Genomic DNA, 17,935 nt, shown 5'->3' with positions numbered 1-17,935 from the left:
TTTGCCACTCCATCTTCACTCCTGCATAAATCACCCATACCTGATTATGAACTCTGCTAATTCCCCCAGGAACAGGGAGCGGTAAGTCCTAACATGAGATATTAAATTATATATAACAATTCAGGCACAGTTACATTAACAAGGAACCCAAAACAAAACAAATGCCAGAAATATATAGAGATTATTCCACAAATTGGAATAACTCAGAAAAGAAATCAGTATCACAGATAAGGCATCAATGGAGAAAAGATCAGCAGTATACTTATCCATTGAAGCAGCTAATAAAAGTGGAAGAGGGCTGTTGCTAAGGACATATATATTGTAGGAGGGTTCTGAATTGGAATGTTTTTACTTTGTGATGTGTTTATATTCTATAAAGGGCTGCATTTTGTGTCAGCAATAAAGGATAATGATAGCCTACAGTCTTGTAATGAAATTCTCAATACAGGGCAGATTTACTCTTTATTTCTGATGGCAAGGGACAGCTCCACAGCAAAACTTACTAGCTGTAGAGGTCCCAAATCTCAGGTTGGATTCTGCCTTAACACTATTTTTCACCACAACCACTACCTTTACCTCTGCTGATTTAAGGAACCACCATCTCTTGCTGCCTTCCTTTGCACTATTTTTTATAGTTGAGTTTTTAGGATGGTTTAATTGATTCATGCACTCTGATTCATGTTGCTAAATGTTTCCCTGTGAAGTGCACCATTACATAATGGTCTAGATGAGCTACATACTGCACCAAATAAGATAGAAAATAAATGTAGGAAATCCACCTTTACTAAGTGGATTTTCATCCCTCTCTTGACCCTGTTTTTACGAGTAGTATCTCTTTGTGCACTGTGGCACTGCTGTTCAGTGCTATACTGTGTGCTCTACCCCTAAAATTGTACTGTTAAAACGTTTTCCACCCAATTGGCTAACTTAATTTTCCAGTGAGGCCATAATATGTGGTGCAGAAAGGCACCAATTGCATAGAAGTAAAATATCATGTGAGCTGCAGTTTTTATTTACTCCACCCACATATATGATAAACATATAAGGCTGACAAGAGGACCATTGTGCTCTGGTAAGGCTGCTGTTTAAAATCACTGCAATGACACACTGTGGGGAAACGTGCTGTGCCATGTAAGATAAATGCTTTTTTATAAATAAGCCACCCCTAAGGTATGAATTGCTAGTCCTTAGGGCTGGGTGCCTAATACATAAACATATGGAATTCTATATTTTCAGAATAATTTAATCCTACAGTTAAAATCCCCAAAAGCTGTTTTCACTGTGTAGGCCAGTCTAGATTTTCCATTAACCGGCCTTCATGTAATTAAAACCCTTATCTTCTATCTTCACTTGGGAAATAGTACCAAAATGATTAAACATTTTTTCCACTTAGTTTCAAATAGTTAGTTAAAAAGTGAAAGTAGATTTTTTATAACTCATACATCCAGTAGAAAAATAACTTTGATGCTTGCAAGATGCTGCTTGGAAGAAAATGTGTCACTCAACCCTAACCAAAGGCTCAATACCTATTCTTGGTTGGAAGTTGACCACTCTGTTCCCAGAAAACAACAGCTTGGCCTCTGTGCCCAGGAAGGCAGGTGTGTTGTCAACAGGTCACTTAACACAGATTAGCCATCTGAAAGACAGACAGTGGGCAGAAGGCTTAACATTTCATTTTACTTGGTGATGTCAAAAGGGGCTGGAAGGATCTACTCCAGTTCATACCCAGGGCCATCCTGACCGTCTGGGTCCAGCTCCAGCAGGAGAGAAAAACTGTTTTTGACCATAGCAGAGGTGAGGGTACCTCATATAAATAGAGGTGTGGCTGGTGGTCAGTCTGAATCCCACCAAATGGAAGAGGATTAGGAATCCTGGATTTGGGGATTATGTGAATATGCACAATAAACACAAGAGGAGGTGCTGAAAAAAGAGGTTGGGAAAAGGCATGAGGCTAATCAGAGATGGATGTAGGAAATTCTAAAATCACTGGCTGCTCAATATGATGCAAATGTCACCTCTCCATCACCTCCTCAGGATGTTCCTAGTACTGGGTGGATGAACAACAGCTGAAAAAAGACTCTGCTGGAACTCAAGGGCTCCCAACTTCTGCTTAAACCCAGAGACGAGAACTGCGATGCAAGGGTCAAGGGATTGACCTTTTGTTTGCCTGCTCCACTGACACAAAAAGAAGGACTCCTGACAACAGGCTGTCACAATTGATCCCAGAGGTTTGGAACCTGCAGGAGCCCTAGATGGTGGGAGATCTGTTGCCGAGAGCCTGCTCTAGGAAATGGGGCTAAAAGATTAACCAGAAAGAATTTTCATAGCTGTTTGAAAAAAATGTGATTTATAAATTTTTTCTTCCGCTGGACAAGGTGCTGAGGCTTACCAAAGAGGAGGAACTCTTGGTCGAGAAGAAAACCAGGTTTTTTGCCACACTGACATCTGGTTCAGTGAATCACCGGGGAAATGAATACAGTCTTGTGGAGCCCTCTTTGTCTACAGCTTCCAGTGCTGTCTGACTGGTGTATTTTTTTAATCAGAAAAGTGGCTAGGTCGGATGGTAAAACCTTGACTCAAGCAAGGTGGCAAATCTATTCCAGTGGCAAAGGGATCATGTTGGCTACACATTCTAGCTTTGTCCCAGTCATACCTTTTAGAACAAAACCACTAGCTGCAGCAGGAGCTCCACAATGACATGTCTAACTTTGAGGGACCCCTGCCAGCTTCAGCCTTGAACCGTGCCATGCTCATAGACTTTAGCTTCCAAAAAGTAGACTAAATCCCAATGTGAAAACTCTGACTGGGGAGACCCGGTTGGTGTACCAGGCCTGCGTGGTATTGCGGTCTGCCTAAAATCATACCTAGAAACTGACGTGTATACAATTGCTTAGTAATTGTGTATTGGAGGCATAAATCTCCTTAGAAATGAAATCTCCTAAAAAATTAACACAAGATAACAAAACACACATGGGTCTGTTTGAAATACAGTTTGTCGTATATTCAAACAATTCCGAATTAGAATAATTCAACTAAACACAAATGGAGGCTGCTCATAGGTGCAAATTGAAGGTGCTCATGCAGTGCACCAAGTGAAAATAAATAAACAAAAAACACATTAAAATTCCAAAAAGTAAATACAACAGACTAGTATAATTCACCTGTCCGAAATAATATGATTTATAAGTCTCATATGAAAGAGACAAAAAGGTTATCTCTTCTCAACTGCCCACAAAACTGTAGATTTGGTATAGGCAATTTAAATCAATTGTCAACGTTTCGACCCTCAAAAGGCGTGGTTACTGCGAAACATCAGTGTTAGTCTTCATCAGGACTGAATGTTGAGCAACCTGTGTGTTAAAATATATGTTTTTTTAAAGACGTCATGTGTATTTTAGAGAATTAATTAAAGTTATGTAGGTATTCAAGCGTGACTCACCTGAAGTTGCATAGCTTCTTGAACTGCGTTTTTCAAATCAGGACATACATCTTATGTAGTGGCCACGAAACGAGACAGTTGACATGTAATAGCTCAATGACCAATAAACACCAGGTTACTTGCTGTAAAGTAATCAAAATATGTTACATAAACACTCACCTAATGCTTTAAAAAGGTGTGCGTTACAGTGGGAGTTTAATGCATCCTGTTTCTTCTAAATCTGTCTAAAATAGAATTGATTAGAAAGAATTACTGCTGTTGGTAAAATATGGGATAGAATATAAAAAGCAAAGTGCCAGAACTAATAGCTAAACTCCGAAATTCATCTGACCTTGATGCGACTGATGTCTCCCAGCTTGATAGAACCTTGCTGTATGTGAGCTATCTGTGGCCCACTAGGCAAAGAAGCGCCATAGCACGTGTGCGTGCACGCTTCAGCGGTACGCGATGTGCCATCTTCCAAGACTGGGGCATCAGTAGGTTTCTGTGCACTGTGGAAGCCACAACAGTGCTTTAAATGGAAAAATATAAGTGCAGGTACTCTGTAATAGAGTACCTGCTTGTTTCTGAGAAGTGCCGGTACTCTCCAATTAAAAGTATTACGTTTTTCTTGAGATATGCCGGTACTCTCCCTCTCAAAATAAAAAAGTGCCGGTACTCAGTACCGGAGAGTACCGGCCCATTTAAAGCACTGGCCACAGATGCTCGTTGTGCATCACGCAGAAACGGAGTGTTGATGCATGTTTACTACGTTTGAAGGATCGTAAAAACTGGTTAGATTGTATCAAAGTGTCAATGCGGGTTTACTACGTTCTAAGGATCGACAAAACTGGTTAGATTTTATCACTACTTTGTTGGCTGAATAGGGCGTCATGTGTGCAGTGCGCCAAGAATATTATGAAAATAATCACCTATATAGGACGTACATTTGAATTTTGCGATGTTTTAACAAAACGGGGATACAATTGGTTCAGGAAAGAATTTACATAGGTGCAAAATGTATACATGGAAATTCATTAAAATGCTCATAATACGACTTCAAATATACAGAAAGTGGCTGTATGTCTGACTTGTTGATTTATTGCGAATGTATGCATGCATAACAAAACAAAGCATCACCCTCTAACTTTTAATGTACAGAACCAGGCTCAGTGTTTGACAGCCTGGTTTCCGTACAGGTCTGATAGTCAAGCATTGGTCAAGATTTTTATGATTTTTTGAGCTGCGACGTAGAGATGGGCAAGGACTTGATTTCGTAGCCTCAGAAGAAATACTGCAAAAGGAGAGCTCTGGAGGTCAGTACATAGCGGGGATATACATATAAAGATAAACATAACCTTTTCTGAAAACTGGGATGTTGTTAAGGGAATGACGTTGTTATATTCTTCTGTTCTGATTTGGTAGAGAATTTATACTTTGCTCACAACACAATGATTTTGCAGTTTCTTTAATTTATTATGCAGGAAATGTTTATAAGAACCTCTTGATTTTTGGAGTTGAGACATAAGACTTCCTATGTTGCCAGCCATGCTGCCCAGTTTTCTTATAATTTTGCCTGTTGAGATTTAGAATATTTTTCAGATTTTTACATAGTCTTTATAAATTTACACCATAGAGACTTCATGGCACTGACTCCATACCACTTATTTTGAATTTTTGTTATAAGAGACTTTAGAAATTTCCGTTGATCTAGAACTCAGTTATTGAGTGGGCCCCATTATTTAATTGAATTGTTTTAATCTGCTAATTAATATTTGGGAAGATGCATTGATGCACAATTTAATCTGTAGGAGAAGCATATCATGTAACATTTTGGGGTGTTCACTTTTTGAGGTGTTGCACATTGAAGAGCACCTCCTTTTTGTAATATAACCCCTTTTTAGTTTTCTGACTATCTCTTATTCCCAGCCGTGGGAGGTAGTCTGGCTCGCAGTGCTGTTCCTGAATGATTTGGAAATTATTTAGAGTGTAATTATGAATAGGGAGGTATGTTTTGAGGAATTATGAGTTTTATGAAGTGTTTGAAATGTACTTCTGAAGTTCAGATTTGTGAGATGGACTGTTATGCTGCATGTGCAGCGCTTGAGTATGTTATGTTGATTCTGTGTGCAGCTGGGGTTATGATGACTGTTGTGCCGATGTTTTATTCTTATTTGTGAATCTTGTTTTTATAAAGGATTTGTTTTACTATCAGATGGCTTTGTTATTGGATTAGTCAAATCCAAGATCTTCAGATATTGTGTTCATACTTGCCTACATAAGTTAGTGTGTAGTGTGAGGTGCTGCATGTACATGGATAGGGATTACTGAATTAAAGATTTTTCCCTTTCAGGGTTGTGTGATTAATTTTGGTTGATGTGCTTTGCTCCTATGTGCACAGGAGTAGGTGCACTAGCCAGGATGGATTACTGCTCGAAAGGAGTCTACCTAGTGTGAATTGTGGTTCCAATGTAACCGTGAAGGGTGCTGTTCTTCTTGTTTGTGAAATTTATCCCACCTTAATTTCCTAATTTTCTTGCTATTTGGGTTGAGCAGACACAGTTTATTTTGTGTAAAATTAAGTGAGAACGGTTTTGCAATTGTTTTCCCCATTCAAGGAGAGTCACACTGTGATTGGTTTGTCAGCCAGGGAGCCATACTGTAATTGGTGAGATGTCACCACAAAGTCATGCTGTCACTGGTTTGTTGCTGACAGACCCATTGTGTGATAGTTTGTTATATTTTATTACGTGCAGGGTAGGGTGGATTGGGCTGGGGCCAGTGGATATTCGAGGGGACTGTGTCATTATCAACTTTAATAATCCTCATTTGATTCACAAGCTGTTTTACAATAATGTGGGCTATCAAGGAGGTAGACTGGGTATTGCTTTAATGCCTTTAGGTTATCTTTATAAACCCAGTCATCTTATCAGGCATGGTAGTTCACTATTGAGACACAGAGTTTGTCCTTCCCTGGGCTCAGTACCAGCTCTGTGTGGTTTGCAGTTTGATCAAGTGGTTTTTAATGTTTGTAACCAGTATGACCCCCCTTGAAGGTGTAGACTGACTCACAGTGACCAAGGAGGTGATTGCACTACCCAGTCAGTTGTATCCAGTGAAGTGTGTTATGGGGTAAGGCAGGGTCAGGAGGTTGGGGGGTGGGTTTACCGCCTAACAAGGTGACCATCTGTCCAATTCTCGGGTGAACATTGATTTGTATGCTGGGGCAGCCAATGAATCAGTAGATTGTCCACACCTTTTATTGGAGAAAGCAAGTTCCAACCCTAGTTTTTTGGTTGCGGTACTATGGCCCCCACCAGGTCGGATGACCAATGGCCCAATCCTCCTAGTAGGCCCAGTACTATTACAGCCAGTGGTGGACAAGTCCCCTCCCCCCTTAAGATCCTTTTGTGGAGTGCTGCAGGGCTGGGCTCTAAATGAGACTGCGGTCTCTTTTTAGATTTGCCCAACGTCTGTCTGTTCCAAGAGACCTGGCTAACCATTCAGGCATTCCGCGCGAGTTATGCCAACATTAGTAAGAAAGCAACCAAAATGGGAAATGATAGACCATCTGGTAGTCTCAGTAATTCGGTCAGTGCCTCCCTTAGGTGTGCTGTTATGGAGATCTCAGTTGCCTCTGATGATATTCTATGTGCCTGTTTAACATTCTCCCTGAGCACCATCATATATGTATACAATGTTTATCTTAGACCTGTGGGGAACAAATGGGAATCTCCCACTGTTGAGCTATTGTCTTCACACCTGGATTCTCTGTAAGCTACAGTATACAAAATTGTGAGTGGAGGCTTTAATTATCAATTTGAGCCTTTAGACTGTACTTCATTGCTCTGGCACAGGAGGATGTCAGAGTATGGTCTTTCCACGATTTATCCATTTCCCCCATCAAGAAATGGTATTCCTTAGCTCTAAAACTGAATGCCCTAGTCCTTGTGTATCTGTGCTGTAATGGAAGAACTCCCGTCAATAGGGGTGGGGTGCATACCTTTAATTGTATTAACTGCACTAGCCATAGATTACTTATTGATAGATGTTAAGCTTTGGGCATTTCTTATCAATATGATAGTTACAGTTAGACACAATAGCAATCACAATGCTTTAGTTCTTCCACTACCAGACCTCAGGGGGCCAGCCAGTCATCCTGATCCACTTGACAGGAGGATTGCAGTATCCACCAACCAGCAAAGGTCCATGCAGTTGTACAGGCTGGTGGAGGGATGTCTCGGGAAATTGCTTTGTGTAGACCTGGGTTTGGGCCAGAGTGAGTGTCTTTTAAATATTGGGGAATTTATAAGTCATTGTTCGAAGGCCTGAAAAATTGCTTTTATGTGTTATTTAAGCTGGTGACAGATAAGAGGAGCCAACCACCCTGGTTCAGTTAAACCTGTAAAAAGTCTAAGACTGCATTAATTGGTTCCATTAAGGAACAGAACAGAGGGATGATACCTCACAGGAGGGTGACTTACAAAAAAGCTATCCTCGTAGTTAAAAAGGGAATGGGACCAAGGGAGGTGGGCTGGCCTCTTGGCAACTGCCAAAATGGCAGGCCAAAGCACCTTTCGGAACTTAGTTGCTACAGGGAATACAAGGGGCTTTAGTCCCATTGAGAATAATATTGCTGCAGCCGACTGGATTGCCCACTTTTCTGGTTTGTACACTCTGCCAGAAGGAGAGAGTGCACCCACATTAGCTGTGTGAGGTCCCCTCGTTTTAGAGTCCAGCATTGAGTGTAGACATATGGACTACCCTCTCATTACGTACTCGAAAGTGTGTTCAGCAATTAGGAAGATAGTTTCTAACATAGCGTCTGGGTTTGACAATATCCCCGGAGACTTGTTCCTAGGCGAGAAAGACATTTGGGGTGCATATTTTATGTTATTCTTCAATGCCATAATGTGTGGGAGACCATTTCCTCGTTCGTGGATGGTGGCTGAAATCTTACCAATTCATAAAAAGGGCTCTCCTCTCCGGCCTCCCAATTTTAGCCCTATTAGTCTAGTTGATAGCACACAAAAGTTGTTTAGTAGAATTATCCTAGATAGACTCCGGGATTGGACGGAGGCAAAAGATATTCTCACCCCGTTACAAGCAGGCTTTTGTGACAGCAGTTCCCCTATTGACCATTTCTTCAGGCTCCAGCTGTTATACTGGAAAACTGTGGCTCTTGAGGGCAACCGCCTGTACGTGGTGTTTGTAGACCTAAGTTCCACTTTAGAACAAGTGTTAGCAGACATGGGGATCCTGAATTACCTGCTGGCCATTATTATAAAGCTTCATGAGCACAATTGTGCACTGGTCAGTTAGGCGAAGTGTCCGGCCCATTTCCTGTCAATAGGGGGGGTGAGACAAGTTTGCATCCTTGCCCCCACTATTGTTACATTATATGTTAACAATTGGATACCCCACCTAAACCTTTGTGAGGGTGGTGTCCCTAGGTTAGAGAATATGAAGGTTCCTCCCTTAATGTTTGCTGACGGTACGCTCCTTTTATCAAATTCTCCAGTGGGGCAACAGAAAATTCTAGGTCAATTCAATTGTTTTTGCAGACTTAGGGGATGGAAATTAATGAGGTCAAAACTAAATACATGGTATTTAACCCCTGCCCAACAACCAGACACAATCCTATTTTGAAGGGGACCCCCCTTGAGCAAGTGCACACTATTGAGTATCTAAGGATCAGTCTCACCGAGCAGATGGAGTGGGCCACACATATTTCTAGGCTCACACTCAAATTGGAACATCACATAGGGGGCTTCTAAAAGTACACCGGGGTTTGTTTTCAGACCTTTCTCTCCGGCTATTCTAATTTACAAGCTTCAGGCCTTTGGCACTGCCCTTTATGGAGCTGAGCTCTGGGGGCACAAGGATGTAACTCACCTGGTGATTCCTGAGAACCACTTACTGCAGCAGCTGTGGGGTCTCCCAGTCTGTACTTATTTGCTACGCCCCAGGGTGGACGTGGGTCTCAGACGTATCCGCCTGGGGTTCAAAGTCCGACTGATCCTATATTGGACAAGAATCTGGGCTACCCCAAAGTTGCTTCCCTATCGTCAAGACTTAGGGGAAATCCTTAGATTTTCGGGGTCCGGACACCCCCTCCCCCTTGATAAAATATGTAAAACAGACCCTGGGAAAGATGGGGAACTTTAGTCTATGGATGGAGCTGGGGCATGGAGGAGGGTGAGGTTTCCTCTCTCATTCCCAAAGTAGTCCTTAAGGGTAACTTCAAATGGCACAAATTGAGCTCCCTTCTAAACAGGTCTTCTCTTGGGTCACTGATGGGTAGTTTTCTCCTAAGGAAGAACTAATTCATGCCTGAGCAGTATCTTGACAAGATCCAACATGTACTAGCCAGGGAGCTATTTATCCAGTTTAGACTTGGGCCCATGCCATTGCATTCCTTTTCTGCTAGCTGAGTCCACTCTGATACATCATCTGTGCGGGCATGCCCATCTTGTAGCTCTTCTCCAGAAACGGTGGTCCATATCCTTTTTTTGTACTGTGCACTCAAAGAGTAGGGCTAAGTGAATAATCCCAGTTTGTCGTAACCTAGGTACTAGACAGCATAGGGAAGCATTTAGGACCTTACCGTCAGGCACCAGTTAACGTATATGTTTTATTGTCTCTGGGTTCCTATACGCTGTGTGGCTTATTAGGCAAAATGTAGTCTGCTACTAACTAACTTAAGAGCAATAGAGGCAGAGCAAAACAATAGTTAACCATATGCTCACTAGGTACTGTACAAGAATGTATTTGCAATTTTTATCTGCTATTATTGCATGCCATTTTTGGGTGTATGAAGTAGTCTTTTGCCTCAACCGTGCACTGTATTTAGTGGATGTGCAATCCCAGGTTTTAGTTGTTCCCCGTCTGGCTGATAATTTTGCATTGTTGTGGTTTGGCATGTCTTTCCTAAATCTACTGTGTATTTTATGCTTAATAGCTTTTTATTATGTCGACCATTTTATGTATTTATATATTGTATTTATTGCATTTGTACTACTTTTGTTTGTTCTATTATGGCATCCGCCGAAATAAAGATTATGATGATGATAGTTTGACCTTTGACAGAACCACGCTGGAATTGGTTCTTGTTCACTGGTTTATTTTGTGCGATTTTAAAGATCAATTTGAATTAAATTAATGTTTGCTGCATTGAAAAAGCCTAAGGCTTCAGACGTACCTTCTACTGACGGTCAGAAATTACCTGCCAAGGGAACGCTTGCCTATAAAATGATGACAGACATTGGGTTCTATACGTGTACCTGGATTTTCTGAATGGCATGATTATACTGCTTTTAATAAAGACTTACCGTTTCAACAGTACTTCCAACATTAGAAAGCTAAATTTCCAGAGACAAACAATTAATAATTGATGTTTAGGGAGGTGCCTTGAAGTACATTTCAAAATGTGGGAGAACCATATGAGGAAAGATTTGGGGTATTCAATTTTTGAGTGTCTAAAATTTGGGGTACTGTTTTCCTCCCACACCAATGAGAACAGTCCAGCCTGAACTGCCAGGCCCTCCATAAACCAGAACGCAAGCAACTCAAGGTCTATTTTGCCCTGACTGGGGCTCATTGGCCAGCTGTAGCTTTTATCCAGTAGCACAGTGAGCACAGGACCCGAGTCTGGGCATACCCTTACCACTTAGGGCATCACATCAAGCACACAAAAGGTGATGGGTGAATGCTTGCAATAAGTCTAACAACTGCCAATCTCTTGGGGTAGCATTCCAACCCATCATTCTTTTGCCCATCTTGCCACCTTTTCAAGCCAGTGTCAGTCCAGCAAGAATGGGAATCATGTCAGCTACATCCCAGCTTTGACAGTCTTGCTTCTTCTTGCACTAACATACGTTCCTCAGCAGTTACAGGAGAAGATGGCTCTGTTAGCCACCATGCTTCTGCTCTTCATATTTTGCATGTTCCAACAGTGACAACAGACTTAGAAAAACTGAAAGAAAGCAGGTGGGGCACATTTATGTAAACTGTAAACTTTGCCCTTGTATAGCGCACTACTCACCCGTTAGGGTCTCAAGGCGCTGTACTCATACCGCTATGGAACCCCTCCTGGCTTTTCCCTGTGAGGTGCCCACTCCTGGGCACCCCCAGGGTGAAGCCAAGCATCCAAGCGCTGTTGGGGCCATTGTGGAGATTAAGCAAGCTATTGCCCAGAGTTGCAGAGTGGGACTCATTAATTAGATTAGGCACCGAGGCGAGAATTATCTGGTCCAAGGGAATTGAGCCCAAGACCTGCCGAAGCGGGACTTGAACCCTGGTCTTGAGACAGATTTCTGCTTCTGGGTCTGCCGCTCTAACCATTGTGCCACACTTCTCCACTTATGGGCAAAGAAGTACTCATTACTACTGATAGCAAAACACAGTAAGGAACAAGCACAGTTAAAATCCCCTCTAAGGCCTTTATAGGAGATCACAACAGACGAGATAAGCTAAGACTGGGCAATCATGACAGGTAAAATTATTTTCTGGAATGTTGAGGGAGAACACCGGCATACCGTCATATCAAACACTAAATCAACATACTGATTCACATGAACAAAATACATGGAAATATACTTCTGCATCAAGAAACTCATCTTGCCCACAATGAGATGCAAAATCTTAAAGTGAGCTGGGCAGGCACGAACCAGTAAACCCTGCACTATACTCACCCCAAAACTCGGTGAGGAGTCATCTGTGACACCTAATTTGGTGTTCCACTCAACCACACTGTACATTACAGCACTTGAAGTACTCGTAGTGCTCAAAAAGCACCTCTGTTTTTCTAAGTCACCATGTAGTGCCCTCTTGACACCACTTTGCTCCACTGCTCCTCTAGGCGGCTGGCCAACTCATTGCTAAAATATGTAGTAACAAAGGAGTCCAGTTGTAAACATGGTACATATTTATTACTGAGCAGTGATGTGTCTCCCAGGCCAGCCAAACAACAACTGGCTGAGAGTACACCCAACATTCCATACCACAAAGAAAGTTCCAATAATGGAACTTCAAACACAAACATACCCAATAATTAAATTACAACATCTGCTTCAGATGACAGAAAAAATGGCATGGTGATTATGTTTTGTACGGCATCCTGGTGACGTCCACTGAGAAAGATAATAGAGGTAGATGGGTCAAGGTGGACTTCAATTACGAGGGCAGAAAACTACCATAATTGTTTATGTGCCACTACTAAGGGACCAACAGCTTTCTCACAAACTAGAAGCCCTCTCCACATATTATAGGCAGCTCACCATTGTTGTACCATTGAAGGGACTTCAGACGCTTGTGCAACACCAGTTTGTAGGTGTGCTGTAGCGCAAATAGGGGCAGTGCACCCTATTTGTATCCTGGCCCCTGATCTCTTAGACCACATTCGACCATACAGTACTAGGAGGGGATGTTAATTGTGTTCTGTATGCCACTCAAGACACAAAATCTGATTCCCACTTCAGACCAAGAAAAGCTCCACTGCTTTCTTAGTAATCTAGTCTAAAAAACAAATATTGTCAACCCATGAAGGGTAGTGCATCCAGATTGGAAATTATTCAGATTCTGCTCAGCCACTCATAACCCGTAATTGAAAGTCCACCACTTCTTTGCTAACAAGACAGTTGGAAACTCACTACTACACTGCTGAATAAGAAAGAAAGAACTAATTAATCAAATTATGACATCACAAAAAAATTCTTCCAAACAAATGCATTTGGAACAGATTCAATTATTACATGGTGTACTCACAATGCCATACTAAGAGCTGGAGATCCTGAACTTTTGGGCAGCAAAAGAATTAGAAATAAGAATAAGTACTTGCAAACATCAAGGATCTTGAATGTACATGCGTCCTCTCAAACTTGCATGGAACTTTACAAACTCTGTATTGACTTCACCATTACATGCAATCTGGTGGTTCAAAACACTGATTTGTGTCAAAGCAAAAATTAGACTCAAACACATGCAGGAAGCTGGTGAGTAAGTACCTCAAACAGAGAAAAAGAAATAATAGACTTGCTGCTGTTACAGATAAAAGTACCAAACATTTCTTGACATGCAAGGAGATTGCTAATGTATTCTCTATTACACGATGATAGAGCCAGCAACAATAAAACTCACACAAAGAAATCAAGAAATACAGTCAAAGCAAGAGAGGAAAAATCCATGGAGTGTGTGAACAACTGGAAGTACCTACAAGCTATTAAGAAAACAAGACAGCAAAGGTGTGTGTGGAAAGAAGTAATACAACAAGATCAGATGAATTGAGTTATGCAATTGCTTCTAGAAATTAGTCATCAGAAGGATGAGACCAGACCTATGCCCTGGACAGAGCAGGGTGTGGTGGGCTTACCAGTCATCAGGATACATTCTCTGCAGTTACACCTAGGGTGACGGGCAAGCAAAATTTAGGGCCTCATTAAGACCCTGGCAGTCTGCGGTGGCAGTTGGACTGTTGCCAATGTGGCAGTCCGACAGTCATATTATGACCGTGGCAGTTGCACCACGATCAGACCACCAGTTCTACTCCACTGGAGGGGCTGGCAGTGCTGGCGGTCCAAATCCACCAGGGCAGCACTGGAAACAGTGCTGCCCTGGGGATTACAAGTCTCTTCCCCGCCAGCGATTACATAGCGGTAGCCCCACCATGGAAAGACTGGCGGAGACAGGGTGCAGGGTACTCCAGGGGGGCCCCTGCACTTGGCATGGGGAGTGCAGGGGCCTTAGCGATTTTCACTGTCTCTTTTGCAGACAGTGAAAATCGCGAGGGGTGCTAGTGCACCCTACACACTACAGCATTGTCACAAGCTCTATTATGAGCTGGCATATATTTTTAGGCCATTTCCCGCTGGGTCATCGGGCAGAAACTCGGTTCCCAGCTGGAAACTCTTAATGGGGCCTGCTGGAATGCGGCCGCACTGGCGGCAACCTGACCACGGGACTTAGGCGGACAGCCTTTTCTGTCTGCTGAAGTCATAAGAAGGCCCATAGTCTTCCAATGTATTATCTGTCATCCAGAATTGTACTCCATATAGCCCATTCAGGTCTCTTTGGATATATGAGTCTTTTTCCTGAATGTGCTTTTAATATTATAGCAACTGCGTTCAGAAAGAATAACTCTGTGATACATGGAAGCTTCTTGAGGAAGACAAGAGCCTACTGCTCCTTCAACTGAGAAGTACTGCAGGTGTTTTAATGTAGATGGCTTGCTCACATGACAGAAAGCCTAGAAGAATGAATGGGGTTACCATTTGAGCCATTGCACAGTTGTCCCAAGACTTTTGACCTTAAAGACAGTTTTTCAACTGCCATAACATCAGCTAGATGTGTGAGCGAACTTCAAGCTCTTTGTGTAAGTCCACCCTAGACTGCTGGCTTCCCTGATAGATTGGTTTTGGGGACCTAAGCTTCCTTTCTTCCAAAACCAATTACTCTCTTTCTTGTTGGTTAGGCCATCGCTCTTGTGGCATTTTTACTCCACCTAAGGAGGAGGAGAGACTCCCATTATTTGGATCCTACAAAGAGCCTTATCTTTCTTCATCAACTGTGCCAAGGAAACACTGAGTGAGTCAGCTCTTTGTGGGTCTTCCAGTGGAAAACAGGGTAAAGCAGTGCAAAAACAGACCATGACTAAATGGATTGTTCTCTGCATAAAGATTTGCTACACACTGGCAAAAAAGCAGCCCCAAGAACGGACCAGGCTCAAAGCCACTACCATTGCATTAGCATGTGGAGTGCCTATCCTGAATATGTCAGGCAGCCACATGGGCTTTGGTACACATATTTGTGAAGCACTACTGCCTCGACAGTCAGGTCTGTCAAGAGGGGCATTTTGCCCACTCGGTCCTACAGGACTTTTTGGTCTGAGCCCGTTCACAGAACCACCAGCATATGAGGTATTGCTTTGATATATTTCACGAGGTGAAGTATCTGCGATTAGAAGCATCCATCACGATGCTGGATACTCTATTTAACTGCAGCTACCTCAATGCCTCTCTGAATTCCCCCTTCTGTAAACGGGGTTGTTTTCTGTCTAAAAGGACCCAATCTAGAGATTGGCACACTGGTCATACCAATTTGCAGATGGGCTCCGAGTCTGTGGTTGCAGATAGCCTAGAAAGCAGCAGACATCAGTATGTATGGGTGGTGCTTATATGCAGCTCCACTCGTCGCTCAGAGAGTGGAGCACTGATGGAGCAGAGATGCATGACACCGTCAAGCGTTGCATAGGAGAACTGCTCTGAAAGTTTCCTGATCTAGTCTGATGCCTGCGGACTATGCACAAGGTGAGAAATCTGCAGTTAGATAGATTATCCATTAGAAAGATTGTTACCACAGGTAAGTAAATTGTTCGTTTATGCAATTTATAGTAGATCAGAAATGCATGAGTTAAGAAAAAAAAAATTAACCAGCTACTTGGTGCTTGCAATTTTTTTTCCTACTAACCAAATTTCTTTAGAGATTACTATAAATAAGATGTTTTTATAGAAAGCACTCTAAGCAAAAACGCACACTTAATTGCAATAAACTGGTAATAAACAAGGACAATTGTTATTACAGATTACTTTCTACGGCACACAGCTGTACTTGTTAAAATAGTCATTCACTTACATTTACAGCATTTTTCGCTTGATGTTATTTAGGAATAAATACTAATTTTATGACAGGCAGTTTTCAAACAAACAGCATATTCATTGGCCTTAGGCCAGCAGAAGGCACCATAATATGTTATGTTATGCAGATTTGTGGAACGCACTATTACCCGGGAGAATATCCTGGCTCTGTACAAGTGTGTGTCTAGCCACACCTAGGGTACAGAGTCGAACTACTTGAGATTCCAGGTCTTCAGCTTCTTGCAGGATTCAAGAAGTGAGCAGGAGGCTCTAATGTGTAGCAGCATCCCAGACTTTAGGAGTAATATGGGAGAAGGCTTAACTGCTGGATCTAGTTTTCTGTATGTGTGGGATTTGTGCAAGTAGGAGTCCAGATGAGCAGTAGTGTCTGGAAGGTTTGTGAAAGCAGATGCATTTGTTGAGGTATGCTGAGCCAGTCTTATGTAGTGCCTTGAAAGTGTGGGTGATGAGTCTGAATTGTGCTTGTTTGTAAATGGGGAGTCAGTGAAGCTCCTTCAGGTGTGGTGTGATGTGAGTGTGGTGTGGGAGTCATCTTTTTGACTAACTGTATTAACACATGCTTCAGCAACATAATAAATTCTTCTCAGAAGTTGCTATGTGGGACATATTCAGAGCCAGCTGAAGATCACTGGATAGACAGTAACATTTACATTATGTAAGATTTCACTCAACGGCACCAACAGTTTCTTTTCCTCTTGTTTATTTATTTGTGCCTCTAATTAGCTGCAATTATAAAAAACAATTGGACATAGCTGAAAATACACTTGAAAAAGACTCCTGCAATACTCCTAAGATATTTTTCATCCAAAACACATTATTAGATATTTTGTTAAGTGCCAGTGAACGTGTCGGAGTCAAGGCCAGCAAATTTAATCCAGAAGGTCACAAAGGCTTTGGACAGCCGAGGGGCGAAAGAACAGTCTTGTCCTAATTAATCTTGCAATTTTGCTTCACACAACTCTTTCACTTTAAGAGCTGGTAATTGAAGTACTTCATTCTTTATGACACTGAGGTAACATCTTGGGCGCTAAAGAAGAACACCCAGTACAACTTCTGATAGCACAGAAAAAAATGCACACTGCAAGTGCTATTTGCTTGAGAACAACTCACCAAAGGAAAAAGCAATGATCGGCTTCTACCCAATGGTCATTACACCAATTCATTGTTTATAATAACTTGGGAGGTTATTCAACTGGTGGGGAGATGTAGGAAATCCACCATGACTACTTGTAGGTTTAAACAGCCTCAGTCTTTACAACGTATGTTTCAATGTGCTTACAAGCTCGCGGTGTTGAGGCTGCCATCAACCTGGCTGCCTCACCCCCTGCCATATTACGATGTTCCCACCGGGCTGACCGGTGAGAACATTGTATTATGAAGTTCCCGCCGGTCAGCCCAGCGGGAACAGTGCTATTGTATTGGTCTCAGCTCCCTTAAGGGAACCAAGGCCAATACTATAGCACTAAAGCACCCTCATAATGCGCACTGTCTACAAAGAAGACAGTGAGCATTCTGAGGCTGCTGGCAGGGGGCAAGTCAGGGCATTGACCTCTGGCCCCCTGCAAGCCTTTCCATGGTGGTTGAACCGCCATGGAAAGGCTGTGCCCGTCGGGAACCCTGTTCCTGGCATGGTCGGACAGTCAGGGTTGTAATGTGCCGGTCGGGCCGCCTGGCATGCGGCAGTCTGACCACCACCATGAGTTTGGCGGTCCTTGGACCGCCAGACTCATAATAAGGACCTAAATCTTCAAATACAGCGAAATTTACTACGATCAGTCCTGTGGAGACCCAGCTTTTCATGGAATGCTTCTGAGCACTAGGTCACTCTCCAGCCAGCAGGGTCCAGTCCTCTGCGGCCAGCTGGGCC

Source organism: Pleurodeles waltl, chromosome 2_2, assembly GCF_031143425.1.
Source record: "Pleurodeles waltl isolate 20211129_DDA chromosome 2_2, aPleWal1.hap1.20221129, whole genome shotgun sequence".
In the NCBI taxonomy this organism is placed as follows: Eukaryota; Metazoa; Chordata; class Amphibia; order Caudata; family Salamandridae; genus Pleurodeles; species Pleurodeles waltl.
Note: the sequence above shows the minus strand (reverse complement) of the source record.